Here is a 16604-nt window from a genome sequence, read left to right on the forward strand (position 1 = left end):
GTTTCATCCATTCCACTCCCCTCCAGTTTCTTGTTAACTAGCGTCGGTCCTTCTCCGGGGTCTTCTTTAGTGAATACTGAACTGAAGTATTTGTTAAATATTTCTGCCATTTCTTCATCTGTCTCCACCCATTGATCCTTTTCACCTTTCAATTTCAGTATACCGCTTTGGACTTTTCTCCTTTCACTGATGTATCTGAAAAATGTTTTGTCACCATGGTTTACCTCTTTGGCAATCCTTTCTTCCACTTGAATTTTTGCTTTCTTGATTGCTTTCTTTGTCACCCTCAGTTCCACCAGATATTCTTCCTTGTGCTTCTCTCTTTGGGATTCTTTATATTTCTTGAATGCTGTTCTTTTAGCTTTTATTTTGTCAGCCACCTCCTTTGAGAACCAGATAGGATTCATTTTTATCTTGCTTTTATTTACTTTTCTAACATATAGATTAGTTGCCTTAGTAATTCTCCTTTTAGTTTGGTCCACTGTTGTTCCACATCTCTCTTGTTCTCCCAGCCTTCTAGTTCTTCCTCCAGGTACTTCCCCATTTCATCAAAGTTCATGTTTTTGAACTGCAAAACTTGGGTCTTCGTGCTACTTCTCCGTATCCTATTTGTGATATGAAACCATACTGTATGATGATCACTGGTGCTGAAGTGGGTGCCCACCTGGAAGTTAGAGACATTATCTCCATTAGTGAGCACTAAATCGAGTGTAGCTCCCTCCCTCGTAGGTTCCATTACCATTTGTTTGAACAGAACCCCTTGCAAGGCATCCACTATCTCTCTACTACTGTTAGATTCTGCAGAAGGGATTCTCCAGTCTACATCCGGCAAATTAAAATCTCCAACAATCACCACTTCTCCCTTCTTTCCCATCTTTTGGATGTCTTCAACTAGATCTTTGTCAAGCTCTTCCATTTGATTTGGAGGCCGTAAACCACTCCAATAAAAATGGAAGCCCCATCATCTTTTTTTAGGCCTTGGTGGGAGGAGCTCCACCACGGCTCTGCTGATCTTCCTTCTGTGCGCGGCTGTGAGAAAAGTTATGCACAGCCATGCACGCAACTTAGAGGGAACAGTGGCCGGCTCACACAGGCTGATGCAATATCGGCACACATAAAACAGGCACTCACGTTTGAGCACCCACTCACCTAACATGCACCGATCTACCTCTCCTGGGCATCCGATTTAATATTTAAATGGACTGCCACTGTAAAAAGGAGGCACTAGGTGAAATTGTGCTTCCCTAGCGCCTCCTCGGCATTGGGTGCCTAGGAGAGGTGGCTGTGCGGGTTAGGAAAATGGATGCTCAATTTTATGAGCTTCTGTTTTCTAATTTGACCCTTATGCCACAGAGAGGAGTATGGAGGCTGACTATGTCAGCAGAGGTGCAGGTTAAGGAGAAGTTTTCTTTTGCAAGGAGGCCTATACATCTTTTGATCTATAAGTAAACGATTGCTGGAAGAACACAAGATGTGCACGGAGGCAAGAGGTCAATTTTTATGTAGCAGAGGAATCTTCCAGAGCCCTGGGTCATCTCTAGTGTCAAGGGGTGTTCCTTACCCTCTTGGAAAACAGGGGGAGGCATTCCCATAGGAGCTTAATAGTTATCAGAGATAATAAAAAGCCCTGATTCTCCTGAGTTAGGGGCTGCTTCAGTTTGCAATGAAAGGAATTACATGGAGCTGTGATCCTCTCCCAGGATTTACAGAAGGGAGCAACAATCCCTAGAAGCCTAAGAAGAAAAAAAGGAGAGAGGCAAGGATTTCCCCCTAAAATCCCTAGAAGCCTAAGGAGGAGAAGCAAGGGTGCAATATTGCCCAGGACTTACAAGACTGAACCTGTGTCTAACCAGGACAGGAGTTCTTCTGGACAAGAAGTCAAACTAGGTCAGTGGGGACTTGCGCTGGGGCTCGGAGGACGCTGAAGGATTTTTTCCTTGAGGTGGAACAGGACATTCAAGTGAATAAACAATTTATCCATAACAGAAGAGTGTAGCAAGAGAGGGGCTGAGCTTGTCACAAAGGGCTAAGAGAAGGAAAAGTAACAAAGTTACAGGGGAACCGGTGTGTGCTACTAAGAGGCCATTTCTAAAAGTAGAAGTTGTGTAAAGCGGAGTAAAGATTTCCTGGACTGTGTTTTCTTTTTGAGTTGTTTATCTGCCTATCTTCATCAGACTGTCAGTATGTTTTCCCCTGAAGAAATTGAATTAAATTATATTTTCTTTGGAGCACACCTAGAGACTGGAAAGTGTCTTATTTACCTAGGGGTAGATTTTCAAAGGGTTACATGCGTAAGGTTCGCACGTAACCCCCGAAAACCTACCCCTGTGCGCGCTGAGCCTATTTTGCATAGGCTCAGCGGCGCGCACAAGCCCCAGGACGCGTGTATGTCCTGGGGCTTCCAAAAATGGGCGGTCTGGGGGCATGGCCGGGGGCGGAGCAGCGGTTCGGGGGTGGTCCTGGAGCGTGGCCGGGGGTGGGAGCGTGGCCAAGGGCGTGGCGGTGGTCCGGGGCGGTCCCAAGTCCTCCACCATAGCGGCTTGTGCCAGGGGTTGGCACTCCGGCAGCTGGCTGGTGCTCGCAAGTTGCCAGAGGCAGGCGTAACTCGAAGAAATAAGGTGGGGGGATTTAGGTAGGGCTGGGGGGTGGGTTAGATAGGGGAAGGGAGGGAAAGGTGGGGGGGGGGGGAGCTAAAAAAAAGTTCCCTCTAAGGCCGCTCTGATTTTGGAGCGGCCTTGGAGGGAACGGGGAAAGTCATCAGGGCTCCCCTTGGGCTCGGTGCGCGCAAGGTGCACATGTGCACTGTCTTGCGCGTGCTGCCCCTGGATTTTATAACATGCGCACGGCAGCGCGCACATGTTATATAATCGGGTGTACTGCATGCCGGGTAGTGCGCACAAATGTACCCACACACGTAGGAATTAAAATCGGCCCCCTAGAATTTTCTCCGCCCAGCACTGTCCCTGCAGGGAGACATGTCCCCAGCCTCGGAGATTTTTTTCCCCCACCTCAGGACAGTAACTACAATGCTCCCCGAAGTGGGGAAGGTGACTCCTGCGAAGGAGTCACTGTGTACAGGTTACATAAACCTGTACACAGTCACAGGTTAGGAAAATGGTTGCTCATTAATTGTCAGTTTTCCTAATCTGATTCAGCTTTTTTTCTTTTTAATTTTTTTCCCCTTACTCCTTTTTTCGGTTCCTCTGACTTAATACTGCCACATTAAATCAAACTACAGAAAAACAGTATTTTCTGTTAATTTTAGGTGTTCCTCAAGAATTAATGCCTGCTCCAGTGCAGGTGTTAATTTTTGAGTAAAAATGTGTTCATTGGGCACACTTTTTTTTTTTTTTTTGCATAGGTGGATAATAGCTAATAGCCTCATCAATATGAACTTACATGTGATGAGCGCTATTAGCTACATGCTAATTTGGATGCACTTATCCCCTTATTGCAGAAGGGGTTTTGGATGCATGTATAAACTCGTACGCTCAGCTGAGCACACTATAATCCATTGGTCTGACAGGAAAGGAACAGCATGCTTCCCTGCTTAGCCGCTGGTGGATGAGTACCACTGGCAGCTGCATGGGCCTTCCTGCACAAAATGTCGGGCCGATACAGTACAGTGCGCTCTGGTAGAGCGCACTGTTAGCCCGGGTTTGGCCATGCGTTTTTGACGCGCTAGCTTTACCCCTTATACAGAAAGGGGTAATAGCGTGTCGAAAACGCGCGGCCAACCCCCCAAAACTAATAGCGCCCACAACATGCAAATGCATGTTGATGGCCCTATTAGTTATTCCCGCACGATCCAGAAAGCAAAATGTGCAGTGAAGCCGCACATTTTTACTTTAAAAAATTAACGCCTGCCCAAAGGCTGCCGTTAATTTCTGCTGGCGGCAGGGAAGTGTACAGAAAAGCAGAAAAAACTGCTTTTCTGTACACCCTCTGACTTAATATCATAGTGATATTAAGTTGGGGGCCCCAAAATTTAAAATAAAAAAAAATGTAAAATCGGCCCGCAGGTCGGAAGACGGATGCTCAATTATGCTGGCGTCCGTTTTCCGAACCCGTGGCTGTCAGCAGGTTTGAGAACCGACACCAGCAAAATTGAGCATCGGCTGTCAAACTCAGCCGCCACTCCTGTCAAAAAAGAGGCGCTAGGGACGCGCTTTTGCATACTAAATCGTGCGCACAGGGGAGTGGCCTGTGCGCGTGTGGGAGAGCGGGCCCTCGCCTCGGACCGCCGGCGGCCTCGGAGCACCGGCTCTCCCGCGGGTTTTACTGTTTCAACCTGATTGTCAGCCATCAGTGCCCCTCTATGACCCTGCACCTGGGGCCATTGGCCCCCTTTGGTACACCACTGTAGAGAGCAATATCTGGTGGGTTTGAACCTGGGCAAGAGGTAGAGGTTGAACCTGGAAGAGGATAAGAGAGAGAACTAGGATTTAAGCTGGTGAGCGGGTGGCTAGCCAGGATCAGGGAGAAAGATGTGGGGGAAAGAAAAAGGGAGAGCTGGAGGATCAAGCCGTAAAATTTTAATTCAGGCATTTTTTTCCGTATTGACTAGAACATTACTCAAAGACAATTAAAAAACAATGCAGGATTTTTCTGAAATTATTTAAAAAAAAAACAAATTCCGCAGAATTCCCATAGGAGTACTTGATACAGTAGAGTAGAGTAAGCTCATATGTGTTGAATCTGCTAATGTCAATTAGAAGCTAGCAGTGGCGTGCTGCTGTTGAATCTGTTAATGGAAGTTGGTGGTTCGCCTACGGCGGAGTGCTGCTGTACAGCTAGCGCTAGTAAAGCAGGAAGAAGGTGCGCGCGCTGCAGGCAGAATCCCGCCCTCTGACCACAGCAGGAAGAGCTGTGTACAGGGCGCGTGCCAGCTCCGACTCTCGTCTTCCGCTGGCGCGCGCGCGGAGCCCTAAAGGCGGCGCCGCCGCCGCTCCCTAGGTGAGAAGTGTGCTGGGTTAGGGGGTTTTTTTGGTTTTGTTTTTTTGTTAATTTCTCCTTCTGTTGTTACTGTCCAGGGACCCGTGTGTGTAGAGGTTTCGTGCCAGGGAGGTAAAAGGCAGGATTAGGTTCTTTTTCTTCCTTTTTCTTTTATTTTGCATATTACTTTGGCAAAACATGTAAAATGTTCGTGCCGGTAAAGTCATCTGAATCTGTGCGATACTTATTAGTGCCCCTGTGCCTAGAAGGAAGGCGACCTGGGGCTCTTCCTGGTCTGTAAGCATCCATCCTATCTGCTGTACAAGCGGCGAGAGGAGGGGGTTCAAGTAATGAGGAGCGTAGGTAGCAGAAAGCCGCGAAGGGGAGGGAGGGGTGGGAATGACTGCCGTCAAGTCTGTCTACTGATTGGAGGAGCTGGCTTCCTTCTCTTGTGTGTTTTTTCTCTAGGGCAGGAAATGGATTGGCAGTACTCTTTTCCGGGGTGGGGGGGAAACTTGTGCCTGTATTCACATGCAGGGCTGTGTGCTTGGAGGTAGGATGGGAAGAGGCAACCACCATGGCAGCAGAGCCAGCCTAGTAAGAAAACAGAACAAGCCGGAATGCTACAGAAACCTCGCATAGTAGAATATCGTACCTCGATAACACAGATAGTGCCTCACCAAATACAGAATAAATGACCACAAATTACAGATAGAAAAATGTAAACAAAAACTGAACCGGAAACCCCAAGAAGCCAAACTGTGCATGCAGTGTAATACTGGAGAAATAAAAAAAAAATAGAAATGCATTTCTGTCAATAATCTATGCAAAATACAAAGATATCCGAGATGCTGCACCTTCACATTCTCAAAGCTGACATTTGAATCACTAAACCAAAAGATAAAGGCTTTTTTTTTTGTTTCTTACTCTGGACATTTTGAATCCTAACAACACTCCCCCTCTCACTACAGTGGCACTGCAAATACAGCATAAGAACTTAATACAAAAGGATGATGATGGGGGCTCCGTAATCCCAACCTTCCCATGGTGCAAACATTTCACACACCCCCTCACACTACTTTGCCCTCTTCCTCTTCTCCTCCCTTCCCCTCCTCCTCCCCCCCCCCCCCCCCATGGGTCCTCTGCCTCTCACCTCCCTCCTCCCAACAGGCAGGCTGAATCTCCTTTCACTTTGCCCAGAGGCCCAGTAGCAGTCATCTTCTCCTTATCACTCCCCTGCCCGGGCAGCAATGTCTCTTCCCCCTCCCCCCTCCTGTCCCTTTTCTCTGCCATAGGGAGGACACAGAAAGGGGGAGCGGAGGCAACATTGGATGTATGTTTTTCTCGGGAGGGAACCACAGGGCAATTCAAGCAGGTGGAAGAAAAAGTGCTGATACGGAATACTGGCACATACCCCCTGAAAAAAAAGCCCTGATGCTAGGTTTTTACATTTCTGGCCAAGCACTTTTGCTGCTGCTCCTTTGGGCTTCCAACCCCAAGGGGCTGTGAACGCTGCCTCTGCAGTATCCATAGCTGCTCTGGGTAGCGGAAAGCCTGACCCAGGAACCCCAACCAAGATTTTCCATATACTAGCATGCAGCCCTTGTCATTGAGACATCATGGTGCTGTACTTTGAGTAGATTGGATTTTTTATTGAAAGAGGGGTGGAAATTATACATTTTTATGGGAGTGAAACTGTATTGGATTATTTGTGCATTTAATACCGCAGTCTTCCTCCCTAAGTACCCACCTTTAGGCCTTGTGGTTTTCTGGAATATGATGCATTATTAGCCATTGAAAATCCACTGAATTTATGCGAGTCTGTCATAAAGTTCCTGAAAAATGTTCACTGTAGAGCTGAAAGTTCTTGTAAGATGGAATGGGCAGACCATGGGCTGAAGGGTCTCTTTCTACCTTCATGTTTCAAAGTGTGTTTTTCCATTGATAAGCAGGGCAAAATTAGCCATTACATGTGGGTAACATCATTTGACAGCACCAAATGGATCTCTTTCTCTCTTAGCTAGTAGAGCTTTTTTGCCATGCTGAGAACGTGTAGAAATCCCTGTTTAGGCATTGCCTCATGATCCCCCTTCATTTTTTCGTTCGAGCACCAGCACAGATGTGTACCTCTGTCTCTCTCTGTTTTTCTTTAAGAATGTTCTTAACTTTTGTCTTTAAAGTTGCATTGCTGCCTCAACAGCCCCCAAACAGCATTTTTCAGTGTTAATTTAAAAAAACAAAAGTTTTTCTTCAGGATATCTGGAAAGATAAATCAATCATCAATTGATGCAAGGCGTATGTTTGTGGAAAGAAAATGTCTATCATTGATGGACATGACCTCTGCTATTGTTGTCTGCAACCAGACAATGACCAGACCAGCTGTTATGACTGTGGACAATAGAGACACTGCATAAGTCTCAGAGAAGCCGCCTCGTCTGCCTAACCAGGAATGGAGTTGAGCAAGTGCTCCTCCAGAATATTCAGCAGAACAGGCTGGATCCTCGGGGTCAAGTAAGCAAAATGTATTGAAGAAGAAGAGAGTCCATTCTGCAGAGCCACTGGAGCAGCTGGCATGCATAAAGCACCAAGTGTCGGGCACATTAGTACCGTCAACAGATGGCACATCGATACCATTGGCAACTGTGGTGCACAAGGCCCTGGCACCGTCTAAGCAAAAGTCCATGGCGCTATCGATGCATAAGTCCATAACACTGTCAAAGCACAAGGCACCAGTATTGATGACACATAAAATCTCAACAGCAGCACAGATAGCTTCTTCGTCAACGCATCGTGTTGAATGCTTCCTGTGCATCTATATGCAGGGCTGCACAGAAGGGGATATAATACCCCTACTCCCACCAATTACCGAAGAGCTTTCTGCAACAAAATTAATGGAACAAGGACTATGCCTGGAGACTCCAAATCCCATTTGTTCTCTGGTACCATTCACGTACACTCAGCCTCTAATTCAAATTTTGCAGAGCCCAGAAGATGTGCAAGATTCCATTCTGGTATCAGAAGCGCATGTTCCACCACCCACACCAGGTCAAAGGACACGTCGGCCCCTCGACCAGATAGCAGAGCTGGTTAAAGATTTACCTCTGTGGTGGGTAAAAATATGAAGGTAGCTTCCAACTCTCCTTAACAGGTTATTAGCTTAACTCTCAGGAGAAGAAGTCCCAGTATCCCTGATTAGGATGGATGCACCCTCAGAAACACTGCTCAGTAATTATAGTCCAAGAAATTTTCTTGTAGTGGAATCCAGCCAGTCAGAGGATGTCCACCAAGAGTATTCCCCTCCGAGGCAACCAAGGACCCCTTCATCGTTGGGGTCCTGGATCAGTGTTCCCACTCCTCTCGACTCTGCCCCCTTCCAGACCCTCCAGAATACTCATCTCCACTGGAAGACCTTTCTTACTCCAGATTTCTGGGCAAGCTGGGAAAAGCAATCAGAATTTATTATTTATTTAAAATGATTTGTATTCCACCAATGCACAAACCTTGGTGGATAACAACATTACATACATAATCATGACAAAAAAAAAAAAATTAGGCAAATAAGTTGGGGGAAGTTGGAGGCATAGACTGGCTGTGCAGCGTTTGCCATCCAGCTCATTTCTGTCTTTACCTGTTTTTCCTCAATCTAGGTGCCTCCTAAGCGCAAAGGGAAGTTTAGGGTCTTTCCTCCAGACCCTTTCCCCAATCTCGGCAACCTAATATCACCCACTTCATGAGCTCACCAGCAGTTGCGGGATCCGAGGACTCAGATGTGTGACGCGGCAAGGGAGATTCGCCTTCGCCTGCAGAAGAGGCGTCCCTTAGCCCAGACCTCCGTCCGCCTCTGGCGCATCGTGACTCCCAGGAGAGTGAACTTGTGGCGCAAGTTGGTGATGCGCTGTTCGCATCCGTGGTGGAAAGGGCGTCTTCTCGAGTTTTGCCAGCTGGATCGGCTTCTCCTTCCCAACCCCAGAGCGATGGTGGTTCCTGTTACCGGTCCACTGAAGCTGCATTGGCGATGGGATTTTCGACCTCGGTGTTGGCATCGGGATCCTCCCTGCCTTTTCCATCTCAGGAAGTTGCGGCTGTTGAAGGTGGTGAGTCCTTTGGCTTTCCATCTCATCCGGAAGCGTTAACTTTTGGAGGTTTTGTGGGACTTGGTGCTGGCTTCCGGAACTCTTTGCAGTTTCTTAATTCTAAGTTGGATTCTCTCTCTTCAAATTATCATCAAAAAGTATTGGAACTGCAGGAGCAAGTTAACTCTACTTCTTCCAAGGTTTCTGAAGTTGAAGGCAAGATTAAATCTATACAAGATGTTAATGTTGCCACTGTGAAGAATCGAATGGCACTTTCCAGACATATTGAATTACTAGAAAATAATGCGAGACATCTTAACTTGCAATTTTTGAATTTCCCCCAAAGTTGTTGGGGGAAATTCCTTTTTCAGCGCTGAAGAGTTTTTTTTCAAGAAGTTCTTGGATTCGCGCATTCTGTTAACTCTTGTTATTTTCTTCCTAAAAGAACATAAGAAATTGCCATGCTGGGTCAGACCAAGGGTCCATCAAGCCCAGCATCCTGTTTCCAACAGAGGCCAAAACCAGGCCACAAGAACCTGGCAATTACTTCTGAGATGGCCGTTAATGCTAGAATCCAGGATAATTTGTCCAATTTTCTTGAAAACTCTACTTTGGAGGTCTTGGAAAGGAGTACTTTACTAGTTTCCTTTATTTCTACATTGGATTTAAATAATGTGATGCATAATTTCTTTAGAAATGTTTCCTCTGTGTTCTATGGTCAACCTGTTAGGATATTTCCTGATTTAGCCCAAGTTAAACAGATTAAGAGGAAAGGGTTCCTATCTTTTCGGCAAGAAATTATTTCACTACGATTTTCCTTTGCACTTCGTTATCCTTGTAAATGTGTTATTAAAAGGGGTGACCAATGTTTCATTTTTTTTCAGCCTGAACAATTAGTCTTTTATAGAGGTCTACAGACCACTTACCTCCTCCCCTGCAACTTAAATATCTTAGTGCTATTAGTATATATCTGCTGATTAATACTATTGCCATTTCTAGTTTGTTTTTCTTTAGTGTGCTCCCCTTGTTTTTCTCCCCCCCTTAGTTTCTTCTTATTTTTCAGTTTTGAATTGGATATTTCCATTCTAATTGGGTTTTTTGTTAACTTGTTTTATTTTCTTCTTTAGATTACTATTTATAAATTATCCAAGTATTTCTGGCACAAGCAATTCACCTTGTAATTTAAAAAAAGAATTTAATAATAAGGCAAATAAATTGACAAACCTCATAATTAATATATGTGGGGACAAAGATCCTCACACAAATGTCTTTGGCTTCCTCCAGATTCTGGAAACATCAGTGAAGCCAGCAGAAATCATGGTCTATAGAATCCTGCAAAAATTACAAACCAGAATGTGGGAAAATCCTGTTTCCTGCACCCCAGTGGCAAGTAAACTACACCTTTAGTATAGGGTACAAAAACCTCTGGGATTTGGAATAGTACAATTATGTTGTGATCGTGGACCCTTGGGCCGGCTGCAACAGGTTTAGCTCACTGTGGAAGGCCCACATTGGAGGTCAGAGCCAGGAGGTGTACAGCGCAGGAGACCGGGGGAATCTTCACCATTGGAAGCCCGTGGTCCCTCCAGGAGGAGCCTGTGAGGACCCGAGCTGCTTGGACTTACGCCCGATCTCCTCCTATTAGGTCGAAGGATGTCGCAGCGTAGTGGAGAGTAGACGAGAGAGTCGAGAGGAACCAGGAGGCCAGCTGGAACTTCACCACTAGAAACCCGCGGTCCCCCCAGGAGGAACCTGTGAGGACCCGAGTCGCTTGGACTTAGGCGAAACCTCTTGGTAGCGTGGAACGGAAGCCAAGGTCCGTAGTGAGGGTCGAAGACAGGAACAGAAGTCAGAATCCAAAGCCAAGGGTCAGAAGGTGGAGCAGTAGACGGAATCCAAAGCCAAGGGTCAGAAGGTGGAGCAGTAGACGGAATCCAAAGCCAAGGGTTACAAGCTGGAGCGGAAGTCGGAATCCAAAGCCAAGGGTCAGTAGCTGGAATAGAAGTCAGAAGAAGCGCAACTAGCAACTCTGGAACAGAGGAAACCTTGTTGCAAGGCAAGGATGAAGCCTGTCAGGCAGGCTTAAATAGCCAAGGTGTCTGACGTCACGGTGGAGGTGGAGCCGTCCCTTCCCACGCTTGGCCCTTTAAGTTCCATGCCCTTGTGTACGCGCGTGTCTAAGGGGCGGGCCTGAGTGCTCCGAGTCGGCAGCGTCTCCCTCGCACCCGACCAAGCCCGAGGCACACTGGAGACGCCGAGAGCAACGCGAGGGGTAGGGAGGCCGGCTGTGGGGCCTCGCGGGTCGGGTTGTAACAAATTACACCACTAATCAGTTGTGGTGAAGACGGCTCTTAAAAGACCAAAGAAAACATGAATATACTTGAATACCCTGTCAAGCTACTAGACAACTTTGGCAAAAAGGTTTTCCAAAGCTCTATGCTTATTGTGCAAATCTCCGCTCACCAGTTCTAAATGGTTCGATACTTACATAAGTGTATACAAAAACTGATATCATCTTGGCGAAGGTAGAGTTGTATATCCTTAAGCACTCTTAGATGCAGAAGAGCATGTGTTTTTTATATATATATATATATATATATATATATATATATATATATATATATATATATATATATATATATATATATATATATATCCATCTACGAAGCATTTGATACCATGGCTTGCAGCTAGTAAGCATTCATCAAAGGATACTGTATGGCTTTGTTAAAAGCCAGTAGCCCATGCGATGATGTCCACAAAAGGTTGGTGGTGTCCCATGCCTATTTGATCACCTTTTTAAAGAAAAGCTTAGGAAAATGATTGCTCTAATAAATAAACAGAATGTAGCCATCCAGACTCTCTCTACAGGACAGGAACAGCAATCTTCCATAAGATGCCCTTTCTACGCTTTCAAAGGACCATATTTTTAGAGGCGCCACTTCTGGCAATTTCAAGAATAACAGATGCCACCTCTGCTGCAGCAAGAGCTCTCTTCTAAATAAGATAGGTGACTAGGCTTTGTGGCAGTGGAAAAACCTGGCTCAGGGTGTTGAGTTCTCTGTTTTATAGATGACTTAAACCTACCATTGCCAAAATGGTGCGTCCCTTACTTTTAGAGGAGTTTGGGACCGAGCAGGTGGGTGGTATTCTTTTGATGGTGGTATCTTATCTACTATAAAAATGTAGAATATGGGGGGGGGGGGGGGGGGGTAATTTGGAAGTGGTGGTATATCTGCCACATATATATATCAAGGAGTAGACGGGTGGTAATATGGAGGTGGTGTGGTATTAATTATATTTTCCTGTGTTATGTTTATTTTATTGTTTTTAATGTATGTACATCGCTTTGGAAATTGTTATTGTAAAAATTGCAAGGCGATTAACAAATTTTTGTAAATAAATAATAAACAGCAGCAACTTATGGCTTTCACTGTACTGCGTGAGCGCCGTCAACCAAAAACAACGGAACAAGTCCAGTCAAAGCCTGGACCAAATTTTTTATCACCTTTCAAACTCAGCATCCAACCTCACCGATAAGGGGGAGGATACAGTGCTACCTGGAGGAGTTATGCAAGATCACCAAAAATCACCGGGTTCTCAAGATTGTGGAGTCTGGATACTGCTCAAATTTCTCCCGGCTTCCCATGTTTCCTCATTGTCACGTTCCCCTCAGACAAGGCGTACCCCAGGGATCTTCCCTATCCTCCACCCTTTTCAATATATACCTCCTCCCCCTCTGCCACTTACTCTCAAACCTAGGTCTGGACTTCTTCTTATACGCTGACGATGTCCAAATACTCATACCCATTCAGAAAACACTCAACGAAACCATCCTTTTCTGGGAATCCTGCCTTGCATCCATCAACTCCCTACTAACCAACCTCCACCTTGCCCTTAACGCAACCAAGACCGAACTTCTCTATATATCTAAACAACCCGAACAAGACTCCTCCTCCACGCCACTGCCCCCCAACATCTCCCCTACTCTGCCCCCCTCCGTTAGAGACTTGGGAGTCACACTTGACCAACACCTCAACTTCAAACCTCACATCAAATCCCTCCTTAAATCAGGCTTCTACAAACTCCAGATCCTTAAAAAGCTCAAGCCTTTACTTCACACTCAAGACTTCAGATTAGTCCTACAGTCCACAATCTTCTCCAAAGTGGACTACTGCAACACCCAGCTACTAGGCCTCCCTTTCTCCACTATCAAGCCACTACAAACCCTTCAGAACGCCATGGCTCGTATACTCACTAACACACGCAAAAGAGATCACATTACACCCATCCTAATAGACCTACACTGGCTGCCCATCCAATTCCGCTCACAATACAAAACCCTAACCATTCTTCACAACTTCAAGGAAATGCCCCACTTCCACCTCTCAACCCGCCACACCAGATCCACCTCCACAGGCACCCTCCACACCCCCCCCTCAAAACAGCCCGCCTCGCCACCACCAGAGAAAGAGCATTCACCATTGCAGGCCCAGCCCTCTGGAACTCCCTCCCCACACACCTCCGTCTTGAACCCTCACTACACAATTTCAAAAAAGGCATTAAAACCTGGCTCTTCAGGCAGGCCTACCCCGAAACCTACCCCTCGTAGCCAACCCCTGAAACCCCCTCAGACACAACCTCCCACTCCCCTCACACCCTCCCCCCCCCCACTCTTCCATACCTTTCCCGCACCCCAGACACCTTCCTCCTCCATAAACTGTAAGACTGTGTAAACTGTAAGATTGTGAATGCATATCAAAATGTACAACCTGTTTTCAAATGCTAAGCAAGTTACCCCTTACTTGTCATAAATGCTGTAAATAAGTTACTTATATAACCTTCTACACCCTACATGTTATAAGTTTTCTTTGTTCGATCCCACATTAGTCACCGTGTGGGTAATGTTACGTTCCTTTTACCTTTCTCGGCTGCTATCCTCTCCTCCTTTTCCTTTCCCCCCTCTCTCTCTCCCCCCCCCCCCCCCCTTTTTCGCTCCTGCTCCAGCCCCCACACCCTGTTTTTTGTAATTTCTCATCCTTTCTCGTTTCATTGTAAACCGGCGCGATGTGCTCGCACGAACACCGGTATATTAAAAGCTGTTAAATAAATAAATAAATAAAATTGCTCAACCTTCGATCCATATCCATATCACTCAACACAACTACTCTAATAGTAGGCAATAGAAGCTGTTCTGCTCCATCATCATGGCCAAGGATTAGATTCCTGTTATTACTTTATCCTCAAGAAATCTGGAGAACTGAGACCTATCCTGGATTTAAGAAGCCTGAATAAGCATATATTCAAAATGAATTCCCTCCACACAATTTCCCCCTTCATCCAGAAGAGTGGAAGGATGTGTGTTTTGGATCTACAGGATGCTTGCATGCATATTCCCATCCATCCCTCCCACTGACATGGCCTACAATTTATGCTGAACTCTTTCCATTATCAGTACAGTGCTCCCCCTCAGAGGCACCAAGAGTCTTCACCAAGAGCCTGGTTATTTATTTTTTCAAATAATACAAAAACCAGGAGATGCTCCATGAAGTTAGTAAGTAACATATTTAAAACAAATTGGAGAAAATTTTTTTTCACTCAACGCACAATTAAGCTCTGCAATTCATTGCTGGAGGATGTAGTAAAGGCAACTAATGTAGCTGTGTTTAAAAAAGGTTTGGACAAGTTCTTAGATGTGAAATCCATAAACTGTTATTAACCAAATAGACTTAAAAAAGCCATTATTTATCCCTGGGCATTAGCGGCAGGGGATTTATCTACTATTCAGGATTCTGCCAGGTATTTGTGACCTGGATTGGCCAGTGTTGGAAGCATGATATTGGGCTTGATGGACCCTTGGTCTGACTCAGTATGGCAATTCTTATGTTCTTATGCCTCCACAAATGGTTTGGGGGCCCATACGTGACCCTTTCAAACTCAAGGAAGATGGTTACTCATGGAAAGACAGTTTTAAATCATCCATCTCGAATTAAGAGAAATCAGGTATGCTCTAACAATTTTCACTCACTTCCTCCAGGGGAAGCGCATTCTCTTGCAAACTGACAACCAAGTAGTCAAGTTCTGTGAGAACAAACAAGGAGATCATGGACTCTGCCACAAAGCGATAAAGATATGGAAATGGGCATGCAAATATCAAGTTGTCTTGCAGGCAACCTACCTTCCATAAATCTGCAATGATTTGGCAGATTGCATCAGCAAAGTTGTTTGACCACACAAATGGTCTCCTCAGCAGTCAACAGACTATGGGGTCTCCCAGCAATCGATGCATTCGAGTCAGAGCAAAACAGAAAACTGGAAAAGTTTTGCTCCATTCTTAAGCGAACTCAGATCAGATCAGGATGTTTTTCTACTCAACTGGAATGCAAATCTCATGTATGCTTTTCTGCTGATTCCTCTGATAGACAGAAAAGTGCTTAAAGTCTACGCTTGTCTGATACTCATAGCCCCAGCATGGCTCAGGCAAGTTTTATTCACATATTCTAACATAGAAACATAGAAATGACGGCAGATAAAGACCAATCTGCCCATCCAGTCTGCCCAGCAAGCTCCCACTCTTATTTTCCCATACTTATCTGTTTCTTTATTTTCCCATACTTATCTGTTTCATCAACCACCAAGTTGAGGGCCCTTGTTGGTAACTGTTTGATTCAAATTTCCTGCCATCCCCTGTCATTGATGCAGAGAGTAATGTTGGAGTTGCATCAAAGGTGAGCATAAGGCTTAATGGTTAAGGGTAGTAACCGCCGCATCAAGCAAGTTACCCCAATGCTTGGTTATCCAGACTGCACAGATCAATGCCTTGCTGGATGTTGTCTGAATGCAGATCCTGTTTTCCACATTTCCCTCTGCCGTAGAAGTAGAGAGCAACTCTGTATATGCATTCAAAGTGATGTATTAGGCTTAATTGGTTTAGGGTAGTAACCGCCATAATAAGCAAGCTACCCCCACGCTTATTTGTTTACCCAGATTGTGAAGTTCAGTGCTTGTTGGTTGTTATCTGAATGCAAATCCTCTTTTCCACATTTCCCATTACCGTTGAAGCAGAAAGCAATGTTGGAGTTGCATTAACCGTGCGAAGCTTATTAAGTAAGGGTAGTAATCATCAGGTAGTAGCCTCCACTCCAGTACTCCATCCCCCATGGCTCTTCTCTTCATTCCCATCCTCTAGCCTTTATGGATTCACAGTGTTTATCCCATGCCCCTTTGAAATCCTTCACAGTTTTAGTCTTCACCACTTCCTCTGGAAGGGCATTCCAGGCATCCACCACCCGCTCTGTGAAGAAATACTTCCTGACATTGGTTCTGAATTTTCCTCCCTGGAGCTTCAAATCATGACCCCTTGTTCTACTGATTTTTTGCCAGCGGAAAAGGTTTGTTGTTGACCATAGATCATTAAAACCTTTCAAGTATCTGAAAGTCTGTATCATATCACCCTGCTCCTTCTCTTCTCCAGGGTGTACAAATTTAGGTTCTTCAATCTCTCCTCATAAGTCATTTTATGAAGACCATCCATCTTTTTGGTCGCCCTTCTCTGGACTGCCTCCATTCTGTCTCTTTCCCTTTGGAGATATGGTC

The 16604-nt window shown here is 45.5% G+C and overlaps 1 protein-coding gene across 2 annotated transcripts in view; it reads left to right on the forward strand.

The window, feature by feature from the left end:
* The first annotated feature begins 4798 nt into the window (after positions 1 to 4798).
* COQ2 (coenzyme Q2, polyprenyltransferase) overlaps positions 4799 to 16604 on the forward strand; it is a 105710-nt gene continuing 93904 nt past the window's right edge. Inside the window, exon 1 of one of the 2 annotated variants that reach the window (XM_029599565.1) lies at positions 4799 to 4956. The gene's annotated coding sequence lies outside the window, so the exon portion shown is untranslated. The remainder of the gene's footprint in view (positions 4957 to 16604) is intronic. The other variant, XM_029599572.1, reaches the window with a different exon arrangement.

This window comes from Rhinatrema bivittatum, chromosome 1, assembly GCF_901001135.1.
Source record: "Rhinatrema bivittatum chromosome 1, aRhiBiv1.1, whole genome shotgun sequence".
Lineage (NCBI taxonomy): Eukaryota > Metazoa > Chordata > Amphibia > Gymnophiona > Rhinatrematidae > Rhinatrema > Rhinatrema bivittatum.